Genomic DNA, 13,190 nt, shown 5'->3' with positions numbered 1-13,190 from the left:
TCGCGAACAAGAGCGGAAATCGAACCAAGTGCAGACTGCGAAAGGCTGCAAAACTTGAGGACCTCTTCACGCACGACGGTGCGAATCAGTTCGCGCAAATCGTCAGGGTGGCTCCCGGCGGTGGCAAACGATTCGCTGACTGCAGCAGCATGCACGGGCCGGTTGTAAGTCTCAGAACGTTGTTGAAGAACCTTTTTCATCGTCGCGGCCTCGGCAAGGAATGCAGCGACGGTCGGTGGTGGGCTGCGCACGGGGCCTGCAAAGAGCGGTTCTTTGACGCCACGCATCAAATGCCGGAGTTTCTTTGGCCTGATCAGCTCTTCTAATGGGGCGCGTCTTGTCCTCGACGTGCATCTGAACGCTTTCGTTCGGCAGCTGGATGCGGGATTGTAGCGCACGCTCAGCTCGTTCGCGACGATCAGCGCTTATGTAGGCCTCCAGCAGCCGACGACGGAACTCATGCCACGAGATTAAAACGTCCTCTCGGTTCTCAAACCAGGTGCGAGCACCATCCTCGAGGCTGAAGTAAACGTTCCGGAGTTTGGCTGCGTCGTCCCATTGATTAAACGCAGCTACGCGTTCAAAGTGAAGGAGCCAGTCCTCCACATCCTCAAAAAGTTCCCTACGGAACGTCTTGAGAATCCGCGGAGTCTGCAAGGTGTAGTGGGATGGCGCGGCAGCAGCGGTTTGCAGAGGAGGAGGAGCGGCTGTCGCCATGGCGCCGCTCTCTAATGGTCCAACCTCCGATGGCAGTCCCTGGATCCTCCGGCCGAAGCGATGTACCGGGGTGTCAAGCGGTACAGGGCTGGCTCGACGGCTGCCTGGAGGGGTCTCTTGCATAGGCTCACGGGTACCCGGCACACTCCACTAGACTGTAGCGTACTTGCTGACGAAGGGGGCTTTATTAGCAGGCACGAAAGGGAAGGCCAGGCAAGCTGGGGCAACAAAAGCGACAGATTCCACACGGCGCGAGCCCTACTTCGTATGCGCCACCTGGCAATACTAGGTGGCAATATTTAGGCTGTGGATGTTGTCATTTACTTTCATTTTCGCCTTTGTGAACCCCTTCTTTTGCTCTGTAAGTAAACATATCCTGTTACTTCAAATTTCTAAGTATCTAATAGACGTGGTTGTAAGGCTTACGGTTGTAGTAGTTTCCTAGTGGTCCGAGCCTGGAAGCTTATAAGGGTTCGGCTTATAGGATAGCAACCAGGCCGTCGTTGCCGCTAATGTAGTAGTGAAACAATGAAAATTCGTAAGATTGCTGTGCCCTGCACTGGCTAAATCGCAGGAGGCGTGGAGCCACATTGGGAAAACGTGACAGTGTCGTTTTGGTGATGTGGTCCTTTCAACTGTTATCTGTTTAAGAATGAGTTACGTGGCCAATCACAGTTCAGAGCCACCGTATGTTTGAAAAGGTACACCCATGGGGTTAGTAGCTGTAATGCTGTCAATTTTATGACCTTGACGAGCCGCCTGAATTGATCATATATAGCGGCGTTATGGAGGAGTAACCTAGCCAGAACCCCACTTTTTTTTTTTAAAGTCTGATATTAAACTTGTGCTTGTGGGTCGAAGGTGGCAATCTCGTGCTATCCAAACAATCTGTTTTCTCTTGAGCACGTTTGAAAGAAATAAAAGAGAAATAAAAATCGTTTTTGGCATTGGAAAAATGGCTGGTGTCAAAGCGGAACCCTAGGCGGCGGACGCTCGCATTGGGAGGCTATTGAACAAAAAATGAATGATACAATTGAAAGGCCAGGTTAGCTCTACTAAGCTATTATCGTGTTTTTATGCTGCTTTGTTGAAAACAAACCATAAAATTTTCGCCCGGCCCTGTCACTTGGACGAGCTTTAATTTTTAATTCATTAAGGTAGGCCCTTTTCCGCTTTTCCGTGCTCATAAGATTTATTATCCATGTGCTACTTTAAATATGCTTAAAGGTTTACAGTCTTGTGTACAGGTAGAAACTAAGAACAATGAGGTCACCTTTTTCGGGCACTACTCTTCTTGAAGAGATTTACTACCATTTGTGGTCGCTGTTTGTCCCTAAACTTGCATGGAAAGGGTATAATGAAGAAAGGACTGTGTTATAAAATGTTTTCCAACTAATTTTAACCATTCTTTCCATCGGCCGTGCACTTTATCGATTCCTGCGACAGCAAGGCATAGGGCAAATAAAGGACAAAAATGATTTGAATGAAGAATTCAAATGCTGTCGCTGTATCCCTTCCCCATTTCGTCGTGGACAGGAAAGCACCATATCACAGTGTAGGCTTGCCGTTACATGTCCAGCACTTAACGAGAGAGACGTGCACAAAACTGTTCCCGCTTGAACTGGGCTCATTAGTCACGTGTTGAGCGACGTTCAGTGACAAACCATACTGCAGCCGCATATAGGACCCTCTAGAGCACGGAAAGCTCTCGGAAAATATATTCTGCTTGCCTGGTAAGAACTATCCTGTCATGGTCGTGCAAGCGTTCGACTACAGCGTGTAAACATACTGTTCCCGTCGTCTCTCTGTATTGATGGCAGCAGAAAACTCTCACAGCGGCACGTGGCTGCACCTCTCTCACGTTAACATGCATAGATCCGTCGAACAAGTCCACAACTAAACTTTGGAAACAGCATGCGAATAAGCCAGCGAACCGCTTGAGCAACTTAGAAAGCGATACTAATCTGCGCGGATATTCTCCTTCGACTAGCTGGCAATGCCACCGCGGCATGGTATCAATTTAGTGTGAGTTGCCATTACGACGAAAAAAAAAATTCAGCGAGGAACGTGACACTAATGGCGTATTCCAACTGCCGATTTCATGGAGCTGTCCGAGTCCGCGAAGGAGCAAGATAGCCGTCGCGCTCAGGTACAAAATGAGGATCAGAATACCAACTGCCCACTAAAACGCGCTGTTCAGTTCTGCGGACCACTAAACATTGTCCCAGATCTCCGACTGGCATATGCTATAAATTGAAGCAAGACATCATATTGGGCTAGCCTTTTAAAGCGAAAGCTTTACTACTTGCACTTTCAGCCTTTGCCGTGGCGCGGCGGTGCCACCATTGTACTTTAGTTGACCTCTGTGTGACGTCATGAGTGACATCACGCCGAAGAGAAGGGCGACCGACTCGCGCCGTCGCAAGCCGCGGCGGTGCCACCACCGGCGCGTAACTCCTGCGCTCTCCGCTCGGAGCGCCATTGTGGCGTTACGCTGAAGAGATTAGGCTCGACTCACGTCGCTAGAAAGCAGTAGCTGTGCCAACCACCAGCGGCTTAGCATTACTTCGCGTCTCGCGCCGTCCGTGTGCGACAGCGGTGCACATGAACGGCGGCCTGACTGGACTAAATTGGATTGCATTGCATTGCAAAGGATTGCATTAGAATAGAATAGATTAGATTAGATTACATTAAATTACATTGGATTGGATTGGATTGCATTGGATTGGATTGGATTGTATAACAGATGCATCGCTACAAGTCTAACCACAAGCACCACCACCAGCTACACTACAAGCTGAACCATGGCGTAGGTACGGATATTGCTTTCGCAATTACCGGGCTTAACCAAGCTAAGCCACAGCGAATTTTCGTCGGTTTATTTATAGTGATTGCCAAAAAGACTGCGCGAAGACGACGGGACAAAAAGAGGCACAAAGATGCAAACACAAAGCGCAGAGCTCTAAGCTTGTTAATACGAAGGTGAGTGACCAACACCGAAAGCTTGTTCATACGAAGGAGGATTTTGAGCTTTCAGGTCTTCGCTGAGAAGCCTTTGCACTTTCGCTGGGGATCTCCGGCAGACACCATTGCCAGTCAGGAGTAGAAACTTTGCAAAAAAAACGAGACAGCCGAGAATTTGAACAACTGGTTCGTCATACGCGGAAGCAGCGATGATGTGGACTTATCTGGCACTCTAAGCAACCGAGTAATAAGTGTATAGGAGACAGGTTCTGCTTTTTAATTGCAAACGTACTCCTGCCCCCCGTGGGGGATGAGTACACTACTGTAAAGGTACAAATTACATCAAATCATGGACTCTACCGTTGACCGTTGTGGTTGACTGGGTTTTCGTATTTTTAGGAAGGGAAGAATGCATACGTGCTTTTTGCCTCTGGGAACGAATATAATGACTCCTGTAGCTCACTATACCTAGCTATTTCGCTTTTCGCCGCAGCCTGTGTTAGTTAATGTGAACTTATTCCTTCATGTTCGTGCTCTCACCACAGGACGAGGAAGGGGCCCGATACCTCCACGCACCGTACGTCATGGCGCACAACCTTGCCCGGGCTCAGCCGCAGGAGTTGCCGCTGAAATCAGTGATGCCCTTTTTGTGCGTCAAGTACGGATATAAAGCTAGTACTAGCTTAGAGGAAGTGAAGGCATTCACGGGGTACTTCAAGCTCAACTTGTGGCAGCTACGGGAGGAACCGACGGAAGACGTTCTGGCTAGGATGCTGCAGCTGTCGCTCGAGTACGGGCTGCATCCCATCGTGTCCTTCGTCCGCCACTTCCGCTACGCCAGGGACCCGTCCGAACCCTTCGAGCTGCAGGTAAGTCTGACGCTTCATCTCACTGCAGTTACTCAGAAAAACAGTGGGTTCCGCATTCTCCAGGGCTAGTTCTGCGTTCACGCTGGAAAGTGTGTTAATGTTTCGGTGTTTGGGGTGCTTTCTACAAAAAGAAAAAACTTCTTTACGTCGCAGCCATGTTAGATCAGTGCTCTTCTGATCTGACTAGCTGCAAAACTTGCAATAGGTTTTCTGTATGAAAAAAAAAAACTGCAGTCTCGTTAAACCGAAATTCGGTAGGTTTATGGAAAGCTTTGACGGCCGTGTAGGCTGTGTTCTGACAGCTGATTTCGAGATTGTCGATAAACGCGAAAACTCCGGACAAAAAAAGAAACACTGATACGGACGCATTAAACAACTAAATATGTGCAACAGTCTGAGAGGTAAAGAAAATAAACAAAAGACGTCAAATAAAAAGCGCTTTTCAAAACATACAACGACATATGGCGACAGCTTTTTTGAACGCTTCTAGATGGTGCCGTTTGAAAGTACCTTGAAATCGGCCCCTTAGAACGAGTTACTTTTTGAAGCTGAGTTTCCAAATTGGCGCGATCTAAGTGCTCTGGTTGACAATTAAGCTTAATGATCACCCTTACTGCGGCATTGTGGTATCTTCAGAACTGCGTGCAACAGAGCAAACAGTAGAAAGTGTGCGTAGCAGTCCGTGTGATGCTTAGTGTGGCAAAGGTGGCACCGTGACCACAGCTGTTCCTTCCCGCACGCGTGGAGCTTTATCTTGATTCGGTAACTGTTTACAACGCAGCATTTTTCTTGCTCAGCTGCTCGGAAATGGCAGATATCTGTCAGCTAGATGATAAGACATGTCTGAAATGTGTGCGATGTGGCATTGCGATCGAAATGAGCCGGTAGTATGGATAGGTGAGCGTATATTCTGACTGTAAAATGTTTGTTTCTCAGTGTACAGGATGCTTGATCTAAGACTTTAAACAATTTCTTACAATAGGCTTTTTGAGTTAGATGAGCTGTTTTTTGACATAATATTGTAAGCGGTATTGTGCTCATAATAGAGTTAAGACATGCTACAGCAGGCTGGTTAACTAATATTCAGTAGTTAGCTTTCTAAGTACTACAGTTTGATTCATTGATTACTTAGAGGCGTGTAGCTGACCGTTAATAATATCTATATCATTATTTAGAATTAAGAAAATGCGGTTACCCTCAGCGCTGTGGCCCATCAATTTTTGGCCATTTGTGCGCGTTGCGTGTAGTGGAGATGTTGCTTTGCCTGAAAGCTTCTAGAAAGCGGATGTATCTTGGAGTGATGTAGGCAAAATTTGTTGGGCCGCAGCGCCGACGGTAACCGCGTTTTCAAAATTCAGCAAACTGATATGGATATTACTTACGGTGGGCTACACGCCGCTCGACAATTAAGGAGCCTAACAATAACAGTTAAGAAGTTAACTATTCAATATTAGTTAACCACCCTTCTAGTTAGCACGTCATAGCTGAATTCTGATTAACTACACCGCTGTGAATGGTACGCCGAAGATAAGCGCTGTTCTAACTCAAAAAGCTCATTTTTAAAGAAGTGTAAAGTCTGAGGTGCAGCGCTCTGTTTTTGCATTTTTTGGAACGTTTTATAGTTCGTTGTGCGGCGCAGAATCGACACCGGCTTTAAGGGTATGTGGACCCCGGGTGAGGCAAAGCTCTCACCGTTCTATTTCACACTCGGAGGAAGTTTGTAGTAGGAATTGTTGTTCTTCTTTCCCTTTCTTCAACAGTATAGACCGGTTTCGCCTTATGCAATGCCAAGGCCGCTACTCAAAGCATTCATTCAAGCTGCCATGGCAGGAACTGGAACACGGTTGTAAATGACGTTCCGACTGCGAAATGTTCTTTTTTCTATTTTTGCCTAGAAGAATGTACTCCTGCAGGATAGAGTGGGCAGGCCCACTTGTGGGGCTGAAATCACCCGCGACGACGAGCAACATTTCTTTCCCATGTTGTCTTTTGCGTTCCGTTTATATATTTATATGGAGGAATCCAAGTGATGGAGTCGAAGTGGCTGCGCTTGTGCCATGGAAGCAAATATGCTAGACTGAGTTCGTCTAAGAACCCAACGTATCTACAGTTATTAGCCCCGCAATTCAGACAACACTGCGGATGTACAGTTGAGGCTTAGTTCTACTATGGCCAACAGTTTCGCCAAAACTGGCGCAGAATCGCGTATTTCGTGGCGCGTATGTCAAATCTATTCATTTGATGATTGCAATGTTACTCTTAAAGTGCCTATCCGTAACTGTAATATCTGAACCATATCCAGAGCGACGCAAATACGCTATTTGTTTACTCAATTTCACTCAAGAGTCCAGAAAACAGTCTGCGTAGATGCTTATGATCTTTCAGATTTTTTAAACCACTGATGAATTGGAGGGGCATGACGGCGATAACTGTCCGGAGTCTGCGTCCTGCTTCGGCGCCTGTCTGAAGCCTTCACGTCCTATAAGACCAGCTAGAACTAAGCTCTGGCTGTAATGACACAAAAGCAATAATGAAATGCCGGCTCTAATGAAACACCGGCGAGTGCAACTTGGTAAGGACACTGCAGTCACTGCAGGTGATAGTGATCGGGCTCGTCGCTTAATGAATTTACGAGTTGCGGTAAGGGTCGAAGTGGTATTTTGTCCTGCTGGGTTGTGAACAATAGCACTAGGAGAGACAACGTATTGAAGAATGCTCTCGCATTGCCTCCGCATTAATATAATCGAACGCCGTAGATGTTGCCACTTTGCTAGATTTGCGTCGATAACCTTTTGGCCATCGACGCACATGCTAGCTGCAGGTGACACTTGGCTTGACTGACTGACACCTGGCTTGACTGAGTGGCTTCGGTGTATTTACAGCTGAAAAATGCGAGTCTTTCTGTTTGAGGCATTTCGGGCTGTGTGTGTGTTTTTGTTTTGTTTTTACGCGTGCCTTTCACGCTGCCCTCGTCGAGTCGTCATGTTGCAATATTCCATTGTTTTTTAAAATCTCAATCAGAGTATAGAATCGGCAAACTCACCAAACCTTGTAAAATAAATTTCTTAAACATATCGCTTATGGAAGCTAGACCCGAGGAATCAAAAATATTTATATGAAATTGTTTCGCTGGTAAAAAATGCCTGTGTTATGCCCGTCATTGCGACTTCTGTGCAGCTAAAATCAGTACGTCATTTTTTATTGTCCCAGGAAATGCCTTTATTGATGCCATACTTCACGGGGGACAAGAAACCTTTTCCATATTGATCTTTATGTTGCCATCTTTACGCATTCCGGCCTCACCCGTATTCTCCTCCTTAATCTAGGAAACTTTAGCGACACGACTGCAGCCGCTGCGGTAGCCCTGTGGTTGTGATGCTCGCTTGCTGACCCGAAAGGCGCAGCTTCGATTCCGGCCGGAGCGGTTGCATTTGTTAAGAGGAGAAATAGTAGAGGCCTGTATACTCTGCCATTTCAATGCACTGTAAAGGGCACACGGTGGTTGAAATTATCGGGAGCCCTCCACAACGCGTCCTTCAAATTGAGTCGCTTTGGTATGTTAAACCTCCTAAACTGAACCAAACCTAAATCAGCGCTTGGAATAGCTACAGCCTAGAATTCTTTTCAATCAAACGAATAGCTGTATGGCATGTGATCGCCACTGCGGTCATCTGCTGGATTAAGTGGTGTCTTAAGCGGGTGAAATTGCCCTCTTGAAAATGAAACAAACAAGCTAAGTTGGCTGTTACGTGCTTAGGACGAAATTATATTGTTACCGTCAACATTTTTTGCAGATTGACATCTCTCAGCGAGCAAGAGAGTTCTTCCAGGAGTGGGAGGCACAGGGATGGAGGCAATTTTATGCACAATCGGAACAGTTTGGTGTGCATGACTCCAGGCCTATGTATTACGGCGATAAAGAAATTATGGATAATTTTAAAACCTCCGCTGACATGAAACGTAGTGTTCAGCAGTGAGTTCCTTTTTAATGATGTTCGCTGGAAAGGAAGTAGACCGTTTTTATCTGTGCCTGACGTCTTCACCGGCAGTCAGCAGGTGTATTTACTGAAAGTGCACTTTGGGTTCGTCAAGAGAGCAAAGCTGACATCTGCGAATGTCTCAACCGGTCTGTGGCATATCCCCAAACGGCATGAGCACATTGAAATACTTCTCTCGCATTCAGGTATCTAAGTTTCCAGCATGACCAAATATTAGAGTTTTCAACTTGTTAATGCGGCCGCATTATTAGTTCCATTACGAGAATAGCCGGATGCATGTATTTGTGTGTGGACCACCTGTTCAGACAGTTATATAGCTGTCATTTGCCTATATACACTCCCCACTGACCGAGATCAATGCCAGCATTCTGTCAGCAATAACAGCATTCGTACCGAAATTGTTATGTGACCGTTGGTCGTACAGCATTCCGAGTCATATCGTACGATTTCTCTTTGTGTATAACTTACATACGCTAGTCAAGCTGGCGGCTAGCTTGCGGCAGGGATTTCAACTGACGACGCTTGAACCTTCAGTTGCATGCCTTGCCTGACTACCTCTTCCCTTAAGGCGCAGTTAAGGTGTCCACCGAGATGCGGGACAGTTACTGCGCCGTTTCCTTTCCTAAAACAACAATTTTCCCATCAAAATTTTGACGCCACCATTTCGTCGTACAACATTCTGGGTGGTGTCATACGTGCGCGTGTACGTGTGGGTGTCAATGCACCCAGTTAGAGTAATGCTTTCGCATTCCCACACGTAAGCAGTCTTGAGTGTATGTGCCGAATTTCTTTTTTAAGCGAAAGCTTCACTACGGGACCTTAGGCTTCAATCGCGGGCCGTGTAAAGTTGACCTTGAGCTGAGTTAGAGGTCAAACCACAGAAAAGAGAAAAAGAAATTAAATCAATATTAATAACTGGGAGTCGAACCCGCGGCTGCGCGAACAGATCTCCTTTAAAGGGACTCCTAGGCTAGCGCCGCAGCCAACACGCCCCGCGTTCAACTGCACCACACTCTGGCGCTCTGCGTAGGAGATCGTCGTCTTCATCAACTACCATGTGCGCCGTCCTGCGGCACTGCCTGCTCACGGTCGTCTTCTGCGTAGCACATATCCGCGCTTGCGCTCCGATTCGAATGTAGTAAGCATTTTCTGTAGTATTTCTTTATTTATCTATATACAAAAAACAGTTGGTACTGTCTGGCCCGGATTAAGGTGGCAAAGTTCAAGTGGCGTCATTTCAATCATTGTTGCCCAATCAAAATGACAGGGATCACGTTTTCCTTACTTATGGGCGGTGTCAGTCAGTGAGGTAGGTGCTTTTTGCACAGCTTCATTTTTTAGTGCTTGTGTTCGCGTGGGTTGCTAAAGGAAACATAGCGAGTGCCTTAAAGAAAGGCTACGACACTTTCAAAGGCTCTACGGTAGTTGGGTACCTTAAGAAATGACTATTATGAAGCCATGCACACATGCGCAGTAGATACACAGGGAGATAAAAAGAAAAACGCATATGATGCCGCATGAACAATGAGCGCCTAATGAAAAAAGAACAAGCTGAATGTAATGCAAACATATGAAAATCTACATATTACCTCCAGGAGAAGAGCAACAGGCTAGGTCGAATAGCTCTGCCACGCATATGCATTCGCAAAATCGGTGAAAACTAAGCACTCTAGTATTCTCTCTTTCTCACCAAAACCTCATTAACTTACTGTTTTCAAGTAGAGATCGTTATGTGTCTAGCCGCGGTGTGTTTGGATATTGTCGTCGTCATTAAAATTCATTCGTTCGTTCTGTACCGCGCATGTTTTGTAAGGCCGGTAAGAAAAATTGCCTTCAAGAAAACGCAACGCAAAGAAAATTCCTCGCTTTTCCGCGTTCACCTCAAAATACACTGTAGACGCCATCCACGGTGGAGCGCCCTACGCGCTCGTTGAACGGAGAAGTGGCGAAATCGGCACCAACGCTAATTATCTAAGTTAAAAGAGAGAAAATACAGGAGCGAAAATGCAGGAGCGAATGACAAAAGCGAACTTGCAAACGCCCATTTTGCGCACATTAGTGCATCACCGGCGGTCATTGTTTTTAACCCTGATGTTTTTTTTTCTTTTTGCTGCTGCGATGTGCAACTCTTTTATTGGCATGTATTTATTTTTTTGCCAAGGCGTAGCGCATAAGAAAACAAGGCGGAGAGGCAGACATGAACGGAACCGGTATATGGAAAACGCTCATATTTAAAAAAAATTACTGCCGCTACGAAACAATAACCAACGTGATTTCTATAAGAATTGCAGGTCCGCAACCTTTTTGTTTTCTTAGAGATGGGATGCTGCTCCAAGCACATCTGTCTATTTTCGCTGCTTCGATTATTATGGGGGTGCGCTTATTACTGTTTATACCGATACTGCTGATTTGGCTCACAGGAGATTTATGTGGCAGAAGCATGTTTAAGAAAAATTGACCATTATTAGAAATCTCCTTCCTTGTCAGGCGTTCTATTGTCTTAGGAGTGCTACCATACTGATGTACTGAGAGTCCCACTATACTGATACATTAGTAACACATAAGGAATGAGCGAAAACTAGAAGTGATGCGATAGACTAATATCATCTCCCAGACCCTAAACCTCCTTCCTAGGCAGAAAATTATGCGACATATTTTTGAAGCATCTGAGAACATCGGCAGGCTATACAATGCATAGATAGACTTCAGGAGCGTAGCAGGCGCAGCAAATAAACGGGAAGAAATTATTTTTCTTTTACAATAAAAAAAAAGTTATTCTGTACCAAGATCGACGCATAAAGGCGCAGGAAAGTAGCCCTAATAATGCTCAGTGGTACCACCTCCCACAATTTAAAGCGAATAGGACAGAAAAAAAAAACAATGTATCAGTTGTTTTTTCAGTGCTTTTGCGCAATAATTTGTTAACTTAGAAAAACCTGCGTATTAAACAGCCCATCTCAGCAAAAAGAGCAACGAATAGTGATTCGCTGATCGCGGGCATCAGAATTTTACTTCATTTTGGTGTGCCCAATTGGATACATTCCCCCTTACGTTGTGAAGGATGCAGTGAGCGCAGTATAAGTGGCCCGCAGTAAAGTTTTACACCAGCTACTGTGTATACGTATAGTTCTGGTCATTTACCCGATGCCGTAGCTCAGCGGCTGTGGCTTGCGGCAGCTGAGCCCAAAGTCACGGTTCGATATTTTGTTGAGGAAGCCGCAAAATGAAAGGAACGAAATGAAAAAAAAACACCCCGGTCTGAGCAATGCCAGTGCGCAATAAGAAAAACCAGATTTGGAAACCAGTACGCGAATTTCAGATATATCTTCTTTTCAACCCATGAGCATGTTAGCAACTTCAAACTCTGCGTACTGTTTAAGCAACCCACTTTTACCGCTCGTCTGTCTAAGACCACTTATTCATTTAATGCACCACCTGCTGTGAATGAGATGATTAATATGATAGGATCCCTGTGGACGTTAAGCAAATACTGATAATATTCCTGGAATTGAGTGAAATCGCATGTCCCACGATTTTGCTCTTTCGCGTTAGCAAAATTATGAATAAACTGAGTTCTGCTTCATAAGCATGCACACAGTTTGAAGCCATGATGGCGTTTAATCTTTGTCTTGTCTTTCAGTCGCCGAAATTATTAACCAAGATTTTGATCCTATTTCGAATGAGACCTTCCAAGATACCTTCGAGCCGATAAAGATTGCGGAAATAGAGTTTTTTAGGGATGGCAACTTAACAGCAGGTGAGTGGCATAGTAAAGGAAAGTGCATCGGATGTTTGGAGTTTGGGGTAAATAAACGAAGTGCGTAATTCCTTAGCTCTAATGCGACCGTTTCTTTTCCTGTATTTTTTGCATTTCCTAGAGCGATAATAAAAGGCGGCATAATATTCAGCTCTCGTGCAATATTCAGGCGGTGAAGAGCACTTGGCGGTTGTCGTGGCATTGCCTTAGAGCAACAGCTTATAGTGTCATAATACCAGTTTACGCACCTTCCATGTCGTTAAGACAAGTGACGCAGTGAGAACACGTAACTTTCATTGGTCAGAACGTTGTGGCGTCACGTATGACGATACGACAGCATTCCAGGATCATTGGCCAGAGCGCGAGCCACTGATTTCTTTGAACACAATCAACTGCTCGATACGTTACACGTTACCTCTTTCGCTCCTTTCACGCGTGTTCCTCGCTGTGTCCTACACGCCTTAAGCTTGGTTTTTGTGGATGGATAAGGATGGATGGATAAGAGGCAATGTGGGACGCGTGGTCGAGTGTTCGACCCGCCTGGCCTTCACCATACATATACTTCCTATCTCTACCTCCACATACAGTGCCGTGCTGCAGCTCCCTGCTACTCAACTCATCCATAGCCGCCGCGGTGGCTTAACGGTTACGGTTCTCAACTGCTGCCCGAAAGGCGGGGGTTCGATCTCGGTCACCGTGGTTGTATTTTGATGGAGGAGCAACGCCAGAGAATCGTGTATTGTGCGATATCACTGCACGTTAAGGAACTCCAGGTGGTTGAAATTATCCGGAGCCCTCCACTACGGCGTCTCTCATACCCTTAGTCGCTTTGGGACATTAAACCCCATAAAACGAAATCGTTCGATTCTAAGCCACAGATACCCC

General features: G+C 45.9%; 1 pseudogene across 1 annotated transcript in view; it reads left to right on the top strand.

The window, feature by feature from the left end:
* The window catches only part of LOC149362999 (uncharacterized), a 43,703-nt pseudogene that overhangs the window by 16,988 nt on the left and 13,525 nt on the right, over nt 1-13,190 (top strand). The window contains exons 3-5 of the transcript XR_016288216.1: nt 4,227-4,550; nt 8,345-8,472; nt 12,187-12,305. The product of XR_016288216.1 is annotated as an uncharacterized LOC149362999 (transcript). The remainder of the gene's footprint in view (nt 1-4,226; nt 4,551-8,344; nt 8,473-12,186; nt 12,306-13,190) is intronic.

Source organism: Amblyomma mixtum, chromosome 2 (genome assembly GCF_055824585.1).
Source record: "Amblyomma mixtum isolate Tamu chromosome 2, ASM5582458v1, whole genome shotgun sequence".
In the NCBI taxonomy this organism is placed as follows: Eukaryota; Metazoa; Arthropoda; class Arachnida; order Ixodida; family Ixodidae; genus Amblyomma; species Amblyomma mixtum.
Note: the sequence above shows the minus strand (reverse complement) of the source record. Positions and strands in the feature narration are given on the sequence as shown.